Here is a 21,183-nt window from a genome sequence, read left to right on the forward strand (position 1 = left end):
AGCAGTGCCGAGTGTGCATCAGATGTGTAGTTGAGCAAAACTGACTCAGCACTGCTAAGTCTGCATTCGCATAGGAATGCATTGGCCAGCCTTCGGCCAATCAGCGCTGGCTCTGCCGGAGGAGGCGGAGTCTAAGGTCGGACCTGAATGGAGACTGGTGTGGAGCTATCTTAGACTCCGCCTCCTCCAGCAGAGCCAGCGCTGATTGGTCGAGTTCCGTACTCTGGCCAATCAGCACTGGCCAATGCATTTCTATGGGGAAAAGTTAGCTTGCGAAAATCGCAAACTGACAGGGATTTCCATGAAATAAAGTGACTTTTATGCCCCCAGACATGCTTCCCCTGCTGTCCCAGTGTCATTCCAGGGTGTTGGTATCATTTCCTGGGGTGTCATAGTGGACTTGGTGACCCTCCAGACACGAATTTGGGTTTCCCCCTTAACGAGTTTATGTTCCCCATAGACTATAATGGGGTTCGAAACCCATTCGAACACTCGAACAGTGAGCGGCTGTTCGAATCGAATTTCGAACCTCGAACATTTTAGTGTTCGCTCATCTCTACTCGTTAACACTTAATTTCTAATCAGCCAATCACATGGCGGCAACTCAGTGCATTTAGGCATGTAGACATGGTCAAGACAATCTCCTGCAGTTCAAACCGAGCATCAGTATGGGGAAGAAAGGTGATTTGAGTGCCTTTGAACGTGACATGGTTGTTGGTGCCAGAAGGGCCGGTCTGAGTATTTCAGAAACTGCTGATCTACTGGGATTTTCACGCACAATAGAGATGAGCGAACACTAAAATGTTCGAGGTTCGAAATTCGATTCGAACAGCCGCTCACTGTTCGAGTGTTCGAATGGGTTTCGAACCCCATTATAGTCTATGGGGAACATAAACTCGTTAAGGGGGAAACCCAAATTCGTGTCTGGAGGGTCACCAAGTCCACTATGACACCCCAGGAAATGATACCAACACCCTGGAATGACACTGGGACAGCAGGGGAAGCATGTCTGGGGGCATAAAAGTCACTTTATTTCATGGAAATCCCTGTCAGTTTGCGATTTTCGCAAGCTAACTTTTCCCCATAGAAATGCATTGGCCAGTGCTGATTGGCCAGAGTACGGAACTCGACCAATCAGCGCTGGCTCTGCTGGAGGAGGCGGAGTCTAAGATCGCTCCACACCAGTCTCCATTCAGGTCCGACCTTAGACTCCGCCTCCTCCGGCAGAGCCAGCGCTGATTGGCCGAAGGCTGGCCAATGCATTCCTATGCGAATGCAGAGACTTAGCAGTGCTGAGTCAGTTTTGCTCAACTACACATCTGATGCACACTCGGCACTGCTACATCAGATGTAGCAATCTGATGTAGCAGAGCCGAGGGTGCACTAGAACCCCTGTGCAAACTCAGTTCACGCTAATAGAATGCATTGGCCAGCGCTGATTGGCCAATGCATTCTATTAGCCCGATGAAGTAGAGCTGAATGTGTGTGTTAAGCACACACATTCAGCACTGCTTCATCAAGCCAATACAATGCATTAGCCAGTGCTGATTGGCCAGAGTACGGAATTTGGCCAATCAGCGCTGGCTCTGCTGGAGGAGGCGGAGTCTAAGGTCGGACCTGAATGGAGACTGGTGTGGAGCGATCTTAGACTCCGCCTCCTCCAGCAGAGCCAGCGCTGATTGGCCGAATTCCGTACTCTGGCCAATCAGCGCTGGCCAATGCATTCTATTAGCCCGATGAAGTAGAGCTGAATGTGTGTGCTGAATGTGTGTGCTGAATGTGTGTGCTTAGCACACACATTCAGCTCTACTTCATCGGGCTAATAGAATGCATTGGCCAATCAGCGCTGGCCAATGCATTCTATTAGCTTGATGAAGCAGAGTGTGCACAAGGGTTCAAGCGCACCCTCGGCTCTGATGTAGCAGAGCCGAGGGTGCACAAGGGTTCAAGTGCACCCTCGGCTCTCCTACATCAGAGCCGAGGGTGCGCTTGAACCCTTGTGCAGCCTCAGCTCTGCTACATCAGAGCCGAGGGTGCGCTTGAACCCTTGTGCACACTCTGCTTCATCAAGCTAATAGAATGCATTGGCCAGCACTGATTGGCCAGAGTACGGAATTCGGCCAATCAGCGCTGGCCAATGCATCCCTATGGGAAAAAGTTTATCTCACAAAAATCACAATTACACACCCGATAGAGCCCCAAAAAGTTATTTTTAATAACATTCCCCCCTAAATAAAGGTTATCCCTAGCTATCCCTGCCTGTACAGCTATCCCTGTCTCATAGTCACAAAGTTCACATTCTCATATGACCCGGATTTGAAATCCACTATTCGTCTAAAATGGAGGTCACCTGATTTCGGCAGCCAATGACTTTTTCCAATTTTTTTCAATGCCCCCAGTGTCGTAGTTCCTGTCCCACCTCCCCTGCGCTGTTATTGGTGCAAAAAAGGCGCCAGGGAAGGTGGGAGGGGAATCGAATTTTGGCGCACTTTACCACGCGGTGTTCGATTCGATTCGAACATGGCGAACACCCTGATATCCGATCGAACATGTGTTCGATAGAACACTGTTCGCTCATCTCTAACGCACAACCATCTCTAGGGTTTACAGAGAATGGTCCGAAAAAGAAAAAACAACCAGTGAGCGGCAGTTCTGTGGGCGGAAATGCGTTGTTGATGCCAGAGGTCAGAGGAGAATGGCCAGACTGGTTCGAGCTGATAGAAAGGCAACAGTGACTCAAATAGCCACCCGTTACAACCAAGGTAGCCAGAAGAGCATCTCTGAACGCACAGTACGTCGAACTTGAGGCAGATGGGCTACAGCAGCAGAAGACCACACCGGGTGCCACTCCTTTCAGCTAAGAACAGGAAACTGAGGCTACAATTTGCACAAGCTCATCGAAATTGGACAATTGAAGATTGGAAAAACGTTGCCTGGTCTGATGAGTCTCGATTTCTGCTGCGACATTCGGATGGTAGGGTCAGAATTTGGCGTCAACAACATGAAAGCATGGATCCATCCTGCCTTGTATCAACGGTTCAGGCTGGTGGTGGTGGTGTCATGGTGTGGGGAATATTTTCTTGGCACTCTTTGGGCCCCTTGGTACCAATTGAGCATCGTTGCAACGCCAAAGCCTACCTGAGTATTGTTGCTGACCATGTCCATCCCTTTATGACCACAATGTACCCAACATCTGATGGCTACTTTCAGCAGGATCCATGTCATAAAGCTGGAATCATCTCAGACTGGTTTCTTGAACATGACAATGAGTTCACTGTACTCCAATGGCCTCCACAGTCACCAGATCTCAATCCAATAGAGCATCTTTGGGATGTGGTGGAACGGGAGATTCGCATCATGGATGTGCAGCCGACAAATCTGCGGCAACTGTGTGATGCCATCATGTCAATATGGACCAAAATATGAGGAATACTTCCAGCACCTTGTTGTATCTATGCCACGAAGAATTGAGGCAGTTCTGAAGGCAAAAGGGGGTCCAACCCGTTACTAGCATGGTGTACCTAATAAAGTGGCCAGTGAGTGTAATATATATATATATATATATATATATATATATTAAGGGGTTCAGCTCACACAGTTGGGAACGGCAATGACACCATGCAGACAGGTAGTAGAATAAACAAGTCCAGTGTTTTATTTGGGCATTCGGCATAAAACACTGTGCCAGCAAAGGAACAAAACAACAAACAAAACCTAAGCCTTGTCCGGCTCTAGCTATACAGCAGGCACAAGAAAAAAAAAATTCATTACACTTGTCATAATAATTATTGCTGATATATTTAATTATATAATTATATAATTAATCATGCTGCACATGAGATTCCCCCGCGTATGACATGCACCCCATAAGCTACATCTACTTATATAGGAAAGCACATCTTCAGAACTAGCACTAATTTAAGTCATTAACTAATTAATCTACAAACTGTGACACATGAGGAGACAGGCAGTGTGGATCCTAGTAAACACTTGGCCTAGAGAGCCCTGTACTGCCTAAGGAGAGGGCTCTGGACTCCTTGGCTTAAGGGGTTAATTTGCCCAGTGACAGGGGACGTAGTGTTTCTCTGCCTGGAGATAAGTGACGTATTTTGTTTACATAAGGAGGGGTTATATGGGCTATATAATAAGGGGCACGTAGGGGGGTGTCTTACCTTCTGCCAAAATCGTGGTGAGAGGAACACCCTCCCACCCTGCCCTCTTGGTTTTTGCTGCCCATGGTCTGGTTGGTGTTTTGGCTTTCTCTCTTTGTTTTTCAGGAATTCGTTGTCACAGCTTGGCGGGAGTCCATGCCAGGATATACGTGTAAAGTATTAGACCTACATGCCCGCTGTCCCACAGCGGGGCGTCCGGGAGGAAGAGAAGTGCCGGAAGTTGGGCATGGACATGCTTAAATTGATTGTTTACATGTTTGTTCGTGTATTGGTAAATAAAGCTGTGGCCTACAACACAATTCCATAAAAGCTGGTGATTCCTGGTATTTTCTTTAAAGGGGTTTTTCTCTTCATAGCAACGTAGTCACCTAATTTGGTTATAACATTAATGGGTCCAAGGAGTCAGAAACAGCAATAAAATCAGTGAGGATCAAAAGACTGATACTAGAGCAGATAAGACATGGAAGTGCAAAAATACAGCCTGGATTAATTGCTGGAATATAGGTCAGAGATCAGGCAGAGGTAAAATAGTGGTTCATATACCATTCAATGTTACAGCAGATGCATGAAGGGAGATACAGACAGCAGCAAGCAGAGGTGGGGTGGATACAATAGAAGATTCATATACCTGTATGAAGAGAGGGAGAATGAAGGTCATAATCATGCCATGTATAAGTGCACTTTGGTTAGTCTGCACTTCGGTTAAGATGCAATTTGGTTAAGATGCATGCACATTACAATTTAATAGTCATAGCTGAAAATTCATAAGCAGCTGTTAATTGTCATTATTACATTATACCTGGGGTCTGACCAGTGACAGAATTGCTGCTGGACAGGGCCATGTCCCTCGATTAGAAACTATCAATATGTCAATTGCTGCTTGAGAAGTTTACTTTCTATTAGTTTGTCCCTTCTCGGGCCCTGTGGCCAGGCTCTGCTGTAGTGTGTGAGCTAAATGTTCCAAATAAACCTACATGGAAAGCTGAAGAGAATCTTGTGAAAGCTGATCTTTCAAGTCTAAGTGAGAAATACTCATCTCTAAAACTACCATTGAAGTACTGCCACTAGAAGGAGCACTAGAGCAACTTTGTACAATTTATGAGATGTATTCATTGTAATGCCAAGAGTATGTTAGCATCGTGAAGACATTTAATACACAGGGCACAGAAGAATTGCAAAGCTTCTATCATCTGAGGGTAAGTTCAGACGGATGCGGCCTCAAAATCCTGACCAAAAAGACAGCTCCTATTGAAATCAATGGGAGCCGCTCAGGAGTTCTTCCCAGGAGTCGGCTTGCTCCGGCTCTCGGGAAAAGAAGCGAGGTACTCATTCTTCAGCCGTTTCGCCTCGCGATTCGGCCTGAAGACACACCCTCCTCCGGACTAGGCCCATTCATTGGGCCTAATCCAGAGCGGAGTGTGCGGCTGGATGCCGATGCAGTGCACTGGCTTTCAGTTGTGGCTACCCGTCTTCGCTTAGCGGTCTCCGCATCAGGATCCTGTCCAAAAAACCCCATCTGAACTTATCCTTAACTTGCAATGAGACAGCTCAGTCCACAAAATTAAGTCTAAAATAGAGGCAAAAATCACTCAACTACTGAAAACATTAGCTCGCATTTCGCCAGGCTCTCTAAACGATCATCTAAGACACAACCATGAAAAGATTCCATCATCAGTAAACAGAATACAAGAGCACATATGGAAGCCCAAGGCTACTAAGGTACAAGATTTATTTGTGCAAAGGAAAACAGAAGCCAATTTGCCCCTGTAGGATTCCATGGCTGCAAGTGCCCATCAACCTTATCTCATACTAGCAGTACCTGCGACTTCGTTCGCGGAACCCTGACCCCCTGCGTGATCCACCTGTAGCGCCGCACAGGTGTCTTCCTTTGCCTTGTGTCCACAGCGGCTCCCTTTTCCTCATCTCCCCCCTGGCGCCCGCCATCCCCCTTTATTCCTACCCACTCCCTCATGTGCTCGCTTCTTTCTCCTATCCCGTGCCCCATTTCCCCCCTAGCCCCATGTTCCCTTCCCCCCAACCCCATGCCCCCTTCCCTCGTGTTACCTACCCCGTGCCCCCTTTTTCCCACCACCACATGCCCCCTTCTCTGTCTTACCTACCCAGTGACCCCTTCCCCCCCACCCCTAGACCCTGTGTCACCTTTCCCCCCACCAACCTGTGCCCACGGCCTCACCAAACCCCGGGCTCCCCGTGCACCGATGTTACAGAGGTGCCTATGAGGGGCCCCCCTCCCGCGGCAAGCCATGTGCCCCATTCCATCTGTGGGCGTTGTGGCGGCCCTGTCCCAGTCCACCTTCCAGGGGCCCCCGGGTTTACCTGCCCAGCCCCCCCCATTCCCGCGTCCCCCACTGGACCGGCAACCTCCTCACTCCCAACACCCCACCTCTTTCCCTTCTCAAAGTCCCCTAACTCGCCTGTCGTCACAAGCCTTCTCCTGCGGCCGAATGACACTGTAGATAGCCCTGAGCAGACATCGGCGACATCCCTGACGGACATGCAGAGTCCAGAGGCCGCAGCCGCCACGGGACAGCAGGCCGTTCCAGACCACGGTGCAGGTGACCCCCTGTCCAGCCACGGCAGAACACAGAATGACACCGAACACCGAATGACACCGAATGACACTGTAGATAGCCCTGTAGACACCGAACACCGAATGACACTGTAGATAGCAATGAGCAGACATCGCGACATCCCTGACGGACATGTAGAGTCCAGAGGCCACAGCTGCCACGGGACTTTTGTGTGGCCCAGTCTGTTAATTGATTTCCACTATTCAGTGACAGCCTCAGGTCACGAGTTTGCATACAACTCAATATATTCATCTGGACTGGGGCTGTAGTTGAGTAGTTAAAATCAATGTGAAGCGCAACAAAAAGTCACAGTGTAGTCCTGACCTCAAAAACAACAGTGATCCCATGTGAGGGCTTATAGACCTCTGGCCTCTGCAGTACCTCTAAACTGCCAGTAGATGGTGAAAAAGAACCTTGAATAGAATAACACTGAATTTCATGAAGATTTTTCTAATCTAATTTCTTTCTTATACAGACATTACTGTACTAGTGATGATAATGTTGGCCTGCATTTACAATGCGATTATGTCATATGCTATCATCATGCGTTTCATCTGGTAAGTTCTTAACAACACTTGTTACATGACAATAGAAATATGACTTGTTTAAGCCTACTTATCACTGGTTCTCTTTAAAGGTGTTGTCCGGGATAATATTGAATTCATAGACTAATTTAAACACCCTCCCCCACCTACTTTCTAATATGCGTCATTTAACAAAAATGTATATTTACCCATATGACCGCCCCAGCAACATTTTCGGGTTATCCAGTGACATTCCGTTTCCCCATTTCAGAAAACATCACCAATCTACCCTCCCCCAGCCCATCATACTTACCTGTTTTCCTTCTAGGCTTCCTTCTATGGGACTCCTTCTCCTCTTCCTTGACTCTGCTGGCGTGCACGCAATAGTCGCAGCGATGCTGCTCTGTGCTTTGCAGCTGGCTATCCATCTCTATTGCACAGGTGTGGGAACTCTAGTATCTCATGCCTGCGCAGTAGAGGTGAATCGCCAGCTGCAGCGCCAGGACTATTCTGTGCACAGAGTCAATTTTTTTTGTCTGTCTCTGACTGTCTGGGTCCGGTGCGGCTACCGCTGAGCCTATCCTCCCCACAATAGATATAACCTATATTACCTTTCAGTGACCTAATTCCTGTAAAGAATTCACATTCTTGGATTGCATTATCCCCATATATTTCTTGCCCAAATTCTTAAAGTAGTTTTCCAATGAAATCCCTGCCATTCATTTCAGTTGGAAACCAACTCTCCAACTGGTAATAGTGTCAAGACCTGAATCACCAGATGACAAGAGTAAAAACATAAGAAATAAAACATTGTCATGGGACAACCAATGCATGTCCTGTCTAGATTGAATACATAATTGCTTTTCCTTTTTATTTTATAGCAAGAGATGTAAAAATAAAGAACATCAGGATGTAGAGCTGTTGGGCGTCATTGTCCATAATCTAGGTAATAACTTCATTACTATACAGGGCTTTACAGTTATCTACCAGATATTATGTATGTGGCTTTTCTGACACAGAGCTCCAAACCCTCTCCAAAACATATTTTAAGCCTGTATTTACTATTTTTTATCCATATGAGCTCTAGGTAGAGGGGACTACAGTCCTATTGGTAGAGCTGGTCGGGGTCTGCTAAACTAAAGCAGCTTTACCATGTAGAGGGCTTCAGGTCTAACATTGACGGCCTATCCTTAGGATTAGATCTGCCGCTCTCATGGATAAGTGAATAACCCCTTTAAGCACTGTGTAGTCTATAAAAAGAGAAGCCATATATATGCATATATATATATATATATATATATATATATATATATATATATATATATATATATACACACACAGGTACAGTCCTATGAAAAAGTTTGGGCACCCCTATTAATCTTAATCATTTTTAGTTCTAAATATTTTGGTATTTGCAACAGCCATTTCAGTTTGATATATCTAATAACTGATGGACACAGTAATATTTCAGGATTGAAATGAGGTTTATTGTACTAACAGAAAATGTGCAATATGCATTAAACCAAAATTTGACCGGTGCAAAAGTATGGGCACCTCAACAGAAAAGTGACATTAATATTTAGTAGATCCTCCTTTTGCAAAGATAACAGCCTCTAGTCGCTTCCTGTAGCTTTTAATCAGTTCCTGGATCCTGGATAAAGGTATTTTGGACAAACAATTCAAGTTCAGTTAAGTTAGATGGTCGCCGAGCATGGACAGCCCGCTTCAAATCATCCCACAGATGTTCAATGATATTCAGGTCTGGGGACTGGGATGGCCATTCCAGAACATTGTAATTGTTCCTCTGCATGAATGCCTGAGGATTTGGAGCGGTGTTTTGGATCATTGTCTTGCTGAAATATCCATCCCCGGCGTAACTTCAACTTCGTCACTGATTCTTGAACATTATTCTCAAGAATCTGCTGATACTGAGTGGAATCCATGCGACTCTCAACTTTAACAAGATTCCCGATGCCGGCATTGGCCACACAGCCCCAAAGCATGATGGAACCTCCACCAAATTTTACAGTGGGTAGCATGTGTTTTTCTTGGAATGCTGTTTCTTTTTGGACGCCATGCATAACGCCTTTTTTTATAACCAAACAACTCAATTTTTGTTTCCAAAATGAAACTGCCTTGTCCAAATGTGCTTTTTCATACCTCAGGCAACTCTATTTGTGGCGTACGTGCAGAAACGGCTTCTTTCTCATCACTCTCCCATACAGCTTCTATTTGTGCAAAGTGCGCTGTATTGTTACCGATGCACAGTGACACCATCTGCAGCAAGATGATGCTGCAGCTCTTTGGAGGTGGTCTGTGGATTGTCCTTGACTGTTCTCACCATTCTTCTCTGCCTTTCTGATATTTTTCTTGGCCTGCCACTTCTGGGCTTAACAAGAACTGTCCCTGTGGTCTTCCATTTCCTTACTATGTTCCTCACAGTGGAAACTGACAGGTTAAATCTCTGAGACAACGTTTTGTATCCTTCCCCTGAACAACTATGTTGAACAATCTTTGTTTTCAGATCATTTGAGAGCGGGCTGTCCATGTTCGGCGACCATCAAACTTAACTGAACTTGAATTGTTTTGTAGAAAGAAATGGTCCAAAATACCTTTATCCAGGATCCAGGAACTGATTAAAAGCTACAGGAAGCGACTAGAGGCTGTTATCTTTGCAAAAGGAGGATGTACTAAATATTAATGTCACTTTTCTGTTGAGGTGCCCATATTTTTGCACCGGTCAAATTTTGGTTTAATGCATATTGCGCATTTTCTGTTAGTACAATAAACCTCATTTCAATCCTGAAATATTACTGTGTCCATCAGTTATTAGATATATCAAACTGAAATGGCTGTTGCAAACACCAAAATATTTAGAACTAAAAATGATTAAGATTAATAGGGGTGCCCAAACTTTTTCATAGGACTGTATATCACACTATTCACATCATCATTTCTTTTCCTTCTTAACAGAGCCTTCTTTCAACACAAATTTGGAAAAAATAGAAACATGGATATCATCAGTCATGTAAGACCAGCGACGACCAGGGAGGATCCACATCAAATCAACAAAGAGTGTAAAACAACTTTTATTTCCATCAGTTACATCGTTTCGGGACTAGCGTGTCCCTTCCTCATGGCATGAAAGAAAAACCAAACACCAACACTTATAAAACACGCCTGAGTAACTAATCTCCACCTCAGAGGGCAAGTTCACACAGGGTTTTTTGGTCAGGGTTTTGAGGCCGTATTCGCCTGAAAACCCTGACCAAAAAGACGGCTCCCATTGAAATCAATGGGAGCGGCTCAGGACTTTTTTCCGGGAGCCGTTTCTTCCGGCTCCCAGAAAAAAGAAGAGAGGTGCTTATTCTTCAGGCCGTTTCGCCTCACGGTTTGGCCTGAAGACACACCCTCCTCCGGACTATTCCCATTCATTGGGCCTAATCCGCAGCAGAATGCGCGGCTGAATGCTGGTGCAGTGCACCGGTTCTCAGTCGCGGCTAACCGATATTTGGATCGGAACCTGAGTCGGCCTCGGCTTCAGGTTCCATTCCAAAGAACCCCGTGTGAACTTACCCTCTGATAGCTTAATTCATACTGAATATCTTAAACTATATCATTAATATACATATAAATTTAATAGGATTTAGATTAAAAATAGATTTTCTATTATCTATTTTTAATCTTAATACTATCAAATTCATATGTACATTAATGTTATCGTTTAAGATATTCAATCTTAATTAAGCTATTAGAGGGTAAGTTCACATGAGGTTTTTTTGGATCAGAACCTGAGGCGGAGGCCGACTCAGGTTCCGATCCAAAAACCGGGTAGCCGCAACTGAAAGCCGATGTCCTGCACCAGCATTCAGCCGTGCATTCTGCTCCGGATTAGACCCAATGAATGGGTCTAGTCCAAAGGAGGGTGTGTCTTCAGGCCAAATCGCGAGGCGAAAGGACCTGAAGAATGAGCACCTCGCTTCTTTTTTTCCAGGAGCCGGAAGAAAGGGCTCCTGGAAAGAAGTACTGAGCGTCTCCTTTTGATTTCAATGGGAGCCATCTTTTTGGTCAGGGTTTTGAGGAGAATACGGCCTCAAAACCCTGACTAAAAAAACCCATCTGAACTTACCCTCAGAGGTGGAGTTTATTTACTTAGGTGTGTTGGTGGTTTTTCTTTCATGCCATGAGGAAGGAACACGCTAGTCCCGAAAAGCATAGCTTCATCATGAAGTAACTTGACTCCTATTCTTTGTTGATTTGATGTGGATCCTCCCTGGTCGACCCCCTGATGAAGGCTTATCGAACTTCCTAGCCTGCCCCTACAGACTCTGCCACCGCCACTCACCTTATCATTGAGACTGCGGGGATTAAGTGAACCCTAAGAATGGAAACCTTCCCCCAGCAAAACCCAAGGCAAATAAATAAATACACAGACTACAATAAACATTTTGCGTGGGTGTAGGTCGGCCACAGCTTGTTTATTTATAAAACAGTTAAAGGGGTATTCCCACCTCACATACTCAGCAGTCTTCACTCTTGTAAAATCTTCTTTCTTCCTGGTTTCTTGCATCATTTGGTGGGCGGGGTTTCACAGGCAACCTGCCGTTTAGCTCCGCCCACCCACATTGGACTATGAAGTACAGGCAGCAGCAACTCCATTCTGTGTTGCATACAGAGACTGCCTGTCTCTGCCATAATGAACACAACTGAATTAGCTAGCCTGATAACTGGGAGAACAGAAGAAATGAAAGCAGCTCCTCTATCTGAGTGCAGGACCTAGGTCACATGGTGTAGACACAGGAATAGCTAGATACACAGGCTCGCTCCCTGCACTTAGCCCCTCCTCCCTCCCCCTGAGAGCAGGCAGACACATCACTTGACTCAGGAGCAGCTAGGTCAGGGCTGTGGCCACAAAAAAATTGAATAAAGTAAGATAGTGGCCAAACAAAGTAGTTTTGCTGAAGCAGTGTATTTAGGAAAAGTCTTACATCCACATTAACAAGCAGTATAGATAGGATCCTTGTGATGGGACAACCCCTTTAAGTATGAAAACGTTAAGTTGCCATTTCCATGGCAACGAAGATGTAAACATTAACAGTAGTAAACACAATAAACTCAGGAAAGGGTAACCTGGCCCCCTCCCGCGGAGGAGCAGCATCTCCCAGCTACCCTACTTCCTATGCATAACCGCCACGGAGGGACCCGAGTGCCTACACCAGGTGCCGACCCCCACCCAACAAAAACAGGGCCTGCTCAATGCCGTCCTGCAATCCTGACAGGTAAATATTGAGGCCAATATCATTAAGGTGAACACCGTCTTCCCGGAGGAGGCGACCATTGTCGCCCTCCCACTGACGGTGCCAGATTACAACACCTCCACGGGAACGAACGAAGCGCGCCATGCGAGCGTTCACGGACCGTCTGCAGCGCTCAGCGGACTCGGGATCTCTGGAACCATGTCAGCAGACTCTGGGAACAATCTCGGACCAAACTAGAACCATTTCCGAGAAAAACCCGGGATTATGTTCCAAACCTGACCGCATGACAGCCAAAAGCTTGGCCATGCGGACAAAACAGAGGTCATTTCCACCGGCATGGATGACCAGGATGGCCGGGCCGTTGGCACTGCAGCTAAAATCCACCGCCTCAGAAAGAACCTGCGACCACCTCATACACAAATACTCCTTGTGGTAAAGTGTACGGTAAGGTGGTGGACGGAGTGTATATCTTGCCTGGTTTCCCCAGCCAGGCGAGATAAAGGAAAACCAGAGCAATAATGTTGTAGCAGAGCATAGTCTGCTAGAGCTCTTGTTCCATATTATGGGCTGGCTTTTCTGGACTGGAGGGCAGGTTGGTAGTGGGAGCCTTCCAGTCCACACCCTTACTCCACCACGGGTTTTGTCCTGAGTTTGGGGCATTCACAGGTGAGGCTTTCTTAGGGCTATTTACTGGGGAAGGAAGCTCAGTTATGGGGCTGATACACACACTGAGTGTGTGAGGAAAACACTCCTGAGACCAACAGGTATAGTGTGGACTTTGACCTGCTAATGTGCTGACTCAACCTGCTCTAGATCAGAGAGGCAACCTGTTGTATAGGTAGAGCCGGACAAGGCTTAGGTTTTTGTTGTTTTGTTTCTTTGCTGGCACAGTGTTTTATGCCAAAATCCCAAATAAAACACTCTGGACTTGTTTATCCGACTACCTGTCTGCATGGTGTCATTGCCGTTCCCAACCATGTGAGCTGAACCCCCTACAATTGGTGGAGGATGCGGGCACAACGGCATGACAGAAGTCTGGACAGTTGTGTGTGGCAGACATTAAAGGAGCCAGAGGTATATGTCCTGGGTGAAAGAAGCTGCGACTTTGCAAAGACAGTCCAATACCATGGAAGAGGTATTAAAGCAGCTGGTACAAGTCCAGATGCAGCAACAACAGGTCCAGCCGCAACAACAACAGACCCTGACGCAGCAACAGGAAACAAACCGCCTGTTAATGGAGCAGATGGCTGCACTCCGAGAGTCTGGCACGACTCAAGCCCGACGAATGGAAGTAAGCCCGCCTGAGACTGCCAAGGTAAAGAGGGCTGTACAGCAGGTCTTGCAGAAAATGACATCCGATGATGACGCCGAGGCCTACCTCACAGTGTTTGAGAGAGTGGCAGAGAGAGAGGGTCTGCCGAGTGCAGAGTGGGCAGATGTGTGTAACGATGCTAGTTATCAGATTTGGAGTCCAAATGGTGGGGCAAATGGTACAGTACATAAATAATAATAAATGGAGGAAAGGTACCTCAGAGGTAGAAGAAACCGTGGTCAGACGTTAGCAAGGTTCGGTACACAGGAGGAGCAGATCAATCGTAGTCAGGCGTTAGCAAAGTTCGGTACACAGGAGAAGCAAGGTAGTGGTGAGGTTCAGGGCAACAAGGAGCAGATAGCCAGAATAATCAGGCACTGGATGGAGTAAGCTGTGAGTTTATATAGGACAGGCTAAACTGTGATTGGCCACAGAACAGGTGATCTTAATAAACCAATTACTCCAACAGAAGAGACCAGACAAGGTAAAGCACAGAACAAAACAGGATTCCAAATAGTACAATGGTTAAGGCCACAGAACATACCCAGGACGTCATGGGTTCAAGACCCAGTGAATTCAGTCCGTGACATTACTCCCCCTTCTCCAGGAGCGTCCTCTGGACGATACTTGGCTTGGCTTTTCTGGATAGCACTGGATATAATAAGAATACAGATGCACGCACTATCGGCCATGTGTAACATATTTATACTTTAGGCTCTTTACATTTCTCTCCTGACATGACTTTAATGTTAATGTTTTTGATCTGTTTTTTATATGTGACTTTCAATGCTGAGTTTTTCAAAATTTCTATTAACTGGCAGAATCTCATGATACAGAATACATGTCATATATTTTACTGCAGTATAACTGGCACTGGCCTGTGCCGCATGACTTATCCTGGCATGTGCCGCAAACATCAGCCAATAGAATCCCAGCATGCGGCTACAAACCTGGGAAAGAAACGTCAGTTGGTGCCAGTCAGCGATTGCTCTTTCAGAGAATAGACCGGCTCCCTATTGCTCCCAGAAAGCGACAGAAAGCGAGTTTTTTTTTACAGAGACCTGATCGACACCTGAGGATTACGAAGAAAACCGCTAATAGCGAGACACCAGAGGTAAGATATCATCACTTTATTGTGAAATCCGTATTTATGTCACCTGGAAAGGGACAGTGATGGGACCCCAGTTTTTAGGAAAAAGAGATGGTATACACTGTGTGAGATATAGTCGCTGGATTGGATGCACATGGATAAGCCTGGGGGACTATAGGACAACAAAATAGAATTTTAGAAACTTTGATTTATCCATGTGAAGATACTTAATCTATGGTTACACACACACACACACACACACACACACACACACACATATATATACCGTACAAACACTTGGGTGACTGTGGATAGATATGGAGACACTTAGGTAATTATGGATATATGGACATTGGAAAAAAAATGGATGAATATTGAAAAACTCAGGTGCCAATATATTATTTGAATAATTTTGGATGCTCATGGTCTAATGTGGGGAATATTGGACGCTTATTGATAATACAGAGAAATATGGAGGATCATTCCAGTCATTCTTAACCCCTTAACGACCGGCCCATAGGGAATCTACGTCGGCAGTGACAGGTCCTTCCTGACTGCCCTATAGGAAAACTATGTCGGGCAGTCAGGGAAGGATTCCCTGTCAGTGCCGACGTAAATGGAGCGGATCTTAGCTGTATCTTACAGCTAAGACCTTGCTCCATAACCCCACATCGGAGGGGGCTCGGATGGGGGGGGGGTTAACCCCTTCAGTTCCGTGATCAAACATGATTACGGAACTGAAGCGGTTCCATGATGGTGCCGGTCAAATCGGCACCCCCCGCGGCGAGATTGGGGGGCGCCAATATGAAAAACATGCAGTCTGGGGTCTGGCTTGCTCAATCGCATAAAATTTTAAGGAATCTACTTTCCCTGCATGTTTGGAAGCAAAATGACGCGACAAATTGGACATATTATCAATACTCCTTTCACTGTCTGACACGTGTTCAGAGATACGTTTTTTAAATTTTCTTATCGTGCAACCCACATATAGCAATTTACACGACATACACTCTCCCACGTAAACCACATACTGACTGTTGCAGTTCATAAAGGTATCCATATTGTAAATTTTACTATGATCAGAATTATAAAATTATTTGGTCTTTTTAATGAATTTACATGCATTGCATCGTACCAACCCACAGTTGTAACATCCTTTTAAGGATAACCACGTATCCGTATTTGATCCAGATCTTTCATATAAACTAGGAGATATTCTATTGCCTATTGTATAGCCTCTTCGGGCCACCACTTGAATACCATTATGCAATATCTGTTTTGTTATAGGATCCTGATTTAAGATAGACAAATTACGGTATATAATGTTTCTGATAAATTTAAACTGATTGCTGAAAGGGGTAGAGAAAACAATCTTATTCTCACTACTCTCCTTATCAAAAGTAGAATGTATGTATATATGTAGTATTTTCCTTCAAAAGATCATATCTTGACATAGAATCCACAATACTGCTTGCTCTACGTAGAGACCAGTCAGGGTAACCCCTATCTCTTAACCTCTTAAAGGTCACCTCTTTTTCCACCTGGTAGATAACTTGAGTAGAGCAATTCCGGCGGGTACGCATAAATTCACCCACCGGTATAGATTTTAGGGTGTGACTCGGATGGTGGCTATCAGCCCGTAAAAGGGTATTGCCCCCCACATCCTTTCTGAATAAACTAGTCTCCACCTTACCTACATCTATATTTCCCTTCAACATAACATCCAGGAAAGAGATACATGTATCATGTTGCATGAAGGTAAAGGACAGGCCAATAGGATTAGCATTAACATATCCCATCCATTCTGGCACGGGCGCTATAGGACCCCTCCAAATGATGAGGGCATCATCAATATAGCGCCCGTACCAGAATATATGCTCAGAGAAAGGATTGGCAGGAGTGAATACGCAATTCTCCTCCCACCATGATAGTGTCAAATTGGCAACAGAAGGGGAAAAAGGTGCCCCCATAGGGGCACCCTTGATCTGCAAATAGTAACCTCCATCAAATAGGAAAAAATTATTTGTAAGAAGATGCAAAGTAACCTCCAAGATGTACTCACACAAAATTTCTGAGAATTTACTATATTTGGACAAATGATGGAATAAAGCTTTTATAACCATATCATGAGGGATATTAGAATATAGCGAGACAATGTCCATAGACACCCACGAAAATTCTCTACTCCATTGTATATTCTCCATTTCATTAAGCAACATTTTCGTGTCTCTAATATACCCTGGACACCGTCTCACCATGGGTTTTAAAAGATCATCAACCCAAGAGCACAGCTGTTCATTTAAAGATCCCACTCCAGCTACAATGGGACGTAAGGGTACTGGATGAACTTGCTTGTGCGTCTTGGGTATCCCATGGAAGATAGCTGTCATGCGATGATATAAGAGAGGTATGTTTTTAAGGGAGGTTTCAGTGAGTAAAATTCGTGCCATGATGAAGGAGTAATCCGAAACGCGTATGCCAAGTTTCCACCTGTGATGCGCCAAGTCTGCTACGACGGGTACTTCATGTGCATTGAACAATTTTAAGATGAAGCAATAAAGGTGAAGATTTTTATACTTTAACCGGAGTATGCTGGAGTTTCTTTGTATGCACATGTTACTTATACTGTACGCTGCATGGCGCAAAATTTAAAAGGGAAAATTCAATGCCAGAATTGATTTTATTTTTTTAAATCCAGCAAAAAAAAAGTTAATAAAATGTATTCAATAGATTGTAGGCACCCAAAAATGGTGTCATTACAAAATGCATGTCATCCCGCAAACAACAAGCCCTTATATGGCCACGTCACCAGAAAAATAAAGAAAATATAGCATCTAGTGATGCGAGAACAAAAACCCGCAAAAATCGCTAAATCATTAGAACACAACTGGCTGCGGCAGGAAGGGAATGTATAAGCTGTGCGAGCGAATATCAGGGGACACCCCAGATTTACAGCTTATGAGGGAACAGACACCAGAAATTACCCCCAAAGTGACCCCCAGAGTGACTCCCCCATTCATAGGAGCTACTGGAACATAGTAGGGAATTTGGTGTCTGCAATATTCTCCGCACAGCTTATATATTCCCTCTTCACCATCCGCTGTGCAGTCACATCCGGGATACTAATACTCACTACACCCCCTGATAAATACTTTGAGGGGTGCAGTTTTCAAAATGGGGTCACTCCTTTGGGGAATCCACTTTTCTGGTACCTTACAGGCTTTACAAACATGACATGGCGTTCAGATACCAAACATCTGAATCTGTTCTCCAAAAGCCGCATTGCGCTCCTTCCCTTCTGCGCCCTGCTGTGCGCCCAAACTGCAGTTTATGCCACATGTATGACATATGTATGACACTGGTGTACCCGGGATAACGGACGTAATGGCTTATGTGGGAATAAACTGATATTAGGGCACAGCCGGACACAGAAAGGAAGAAGGATTATTGGGTTTTTGGAGCGCAGACGGTTAGGTTTTTGGATGCCATGACACTTTTGAAGAGCTGAAACGCCAGTAAAGTGGAATCCCCTGATATGAGACCTTATTTTGGAAACTACACCCCTGAAGGATTCATCCAGGGGTACAGAGAGCATTTTCAACCCCCAAGTGTTGCTATAACTTATTATCCATAAATGAATACGAAGCTGATTGTGTGAAGTGAAAATGACCATTTTTCCAGGAATACGTCATTTCAGTGCGTAATATGTTGTGCCCGACTTGTATCAGAGATGAACGCTCTAAAAGCTGTTGTGCCCGGGATACCCACTTAACAGTTTTTGGAGTGTGTATCTCTGCTGACATAAGTTGGGCATAACATATCGGGCACTAAAATGGCGAATCTCTGAAAAACTTTAATTTTTAACTTCTCATTATCAGTTGCGATTTCATTTCTGGAAACTAAATAAATGCAACACTCGGGTTAAAAATGCTCGCTACGCCACTTGATAAATCCCATCAGTGGGGTAATGTCCAAAATGGGGTGACATGTCTGCAGATTCCACTTTATTGGCAATTCAGGGTCTTTGCAAAAGTGACGTCCAAAAAACAAAATAGCGCCCCTTCCCTTCTGTGCCCGAACAGCCGATTCTACCCACATATGGCATTAAGTCCGTTATCCGGGGTACACCAGTGTCATACATGTCGGCATACACTGCCATTTGGGTACACAGCAGGGCGCAGATGTGAAGGAGCGATATGTGCTTTTGGAGTGCAGACTTAGATTGTTGGTGTTTGGACACCATGTCACATTTGCAGAGACCCAAAATTGCCCCTACAAAATGGAGTCACTTCTTGGGGAATTCCAGTTTACTGGAACCTGGAACCTCCAGGGCTCTGCAAAAACATCATGGTGCCCAGAGGGTCCCTCTAAATCTGTACCCCAAAAGCTAAAAAGCGCAGTGCTCCTTCTCTTCTGAGCCCTGCTGTGTTCCCAAGCAGCAGTTTACACCCACATATATCATTTTTGTGCAGGTCTCTGACAACACAAAGTGGGGGCAACGTTTTGGGCACCGAAATGGCATATTTCTTTCAAAATTTCAATTTTCATTTTGTACATTAATTTTTGGGAAGCATTTTTAGGCTCAAAATGATAATACGCTTTGATACATTCTTTGATGGGTGTAGTTTTTAAAATGGGGTCACTTTTGAGGGGTTTCTATTGTATTGATACTTTAGGGGCTCAGCTAATGCGACATGGCGCCTGAAAACTATTCCAGCCACATCTGCCCTCCAAAAGCCAAATAGCGCTCTTACCATTCTGAGCCCCACCATGTACCCATACAGCAGATTATGGACACATATGGGGTATTGCCGTGTTCAGGAGAAATTGTGTAACAAACTGTGGGGGGCTTTTTCTCTTTTAACCCCTTGTGAAAATGAAAACTTTGGGGATAAAGGGACATTTTAGTAATTTTTAACCTACACATCCCAAGGTTAGTAAAATCCGTGAAACGGCTATAGGGTCAAACTACTCACTATACCCCTCAATGAATACCTTAAGGGGTCTAGTTTATAAAATGGGGTCATTTATGGGGGTTTTCAATTGTTTTGGTAACTCAAATCTTGTTTGAATGTGCAATGGGCCTAAAATATCTGCAAGCAAAATTTGTGTCTTGAAATCCAGTTGGTGCTCCCATCTTTTTGGGCCCTACCGTGCGTCCGTACATAGGATTAAGGCCACAAACTGTACATTTTTGAACACAGGAGAAATGGGGTCATTTATTTTGGGGTGATTTTCTTTATTTTCATGCCTTGTGTGCAAAAAAACTGCCTTTAGGGGGCATTCACACTACGTATACTGAAGCTTATTCTGAACGTAAAACACATTCAGAATAAGCGCCGTATAAAGCAGCTCCATTCATTTCTATGGGAGCCGGCATACAAGCGCTCCCCATAGAAATGAATCGGCTGCTTCTTTCACTGCGAGCAGTCCCATTGAAGTGAATGGGAAGTGCCGGCGTATACGGCAAGCTCTGCTCATACCGAGCCGTACACGCCGGCACTTCCCATTCACTTCAATGGGACTGCTCGCAGTGAAAGAAGCAGCCCATTCATTTCTATGGCGAGCGCTCGTATGCCGGCTCCCATAGAAATGAATGGAGCTGCTTTATACGGCGCTTATTCTGAACGTGTTTTACGTTCAGAATAAGCTTCAGTATACGTAGTGTGAATGCCCCCTTAAAATGACTCTTATGTGTAAAAAATATGAGAATTTTTTGTTTGACACAAATTCTTTTAAAACCTATGGGGTCAAAATACTCATTATACCCCTCAATGAATACCTCAAGGGGTCTAGTTTATAAAATGGGGTCATTTATTGGGGTTTTAAATTATTTTTGTAACTCAAATCTTGTTTGAATGCGCAATGGGCCTGAAACATTTGGAAGCAAAAATTGTGTCTTGAAATCCAGTTGGTGCTCCCTTCTTTTTGGGCCCTACCGTGCATCCATACATTGGATTAAGGCTACAAAGTGTACATTTTTTTAACACAGGAGAAATGGAGTCATCTACTTTGGAGTGTTTTTCTTCATTTTCTTGTGTTAAGTGCAAAAAAACTGCCTATAAAATGACACTTTTGTGTAAAAAAATATGAAATTTTTTTGTTTGACGCAAATTCTCTAAAAACTTATGGGGTCAAAGTACTCACTATACCCCTCAATGAATACCTTAAGGGGTCTAGTTTATAAAATGGTGTCATTTATGGGGGGTTTCAATTGCTTTGGTAACTCAAATCTT

This window comes from Leptodactylus fuscus, chromosome 3 (genome assembly GCF_031893055.1).
Source record: "Leptodactylus fuscus isolate aLepFus1 chromosome 3, aLepFus1.hap2, whole genome shotgun sequence".
Classification (NCBI taxonomy): Eukaryota; Metazoa; Chordata; class Amphibia; order Anura; family Leptodactylidae; genus Leptodactylus; species Leptodactylus fuscus.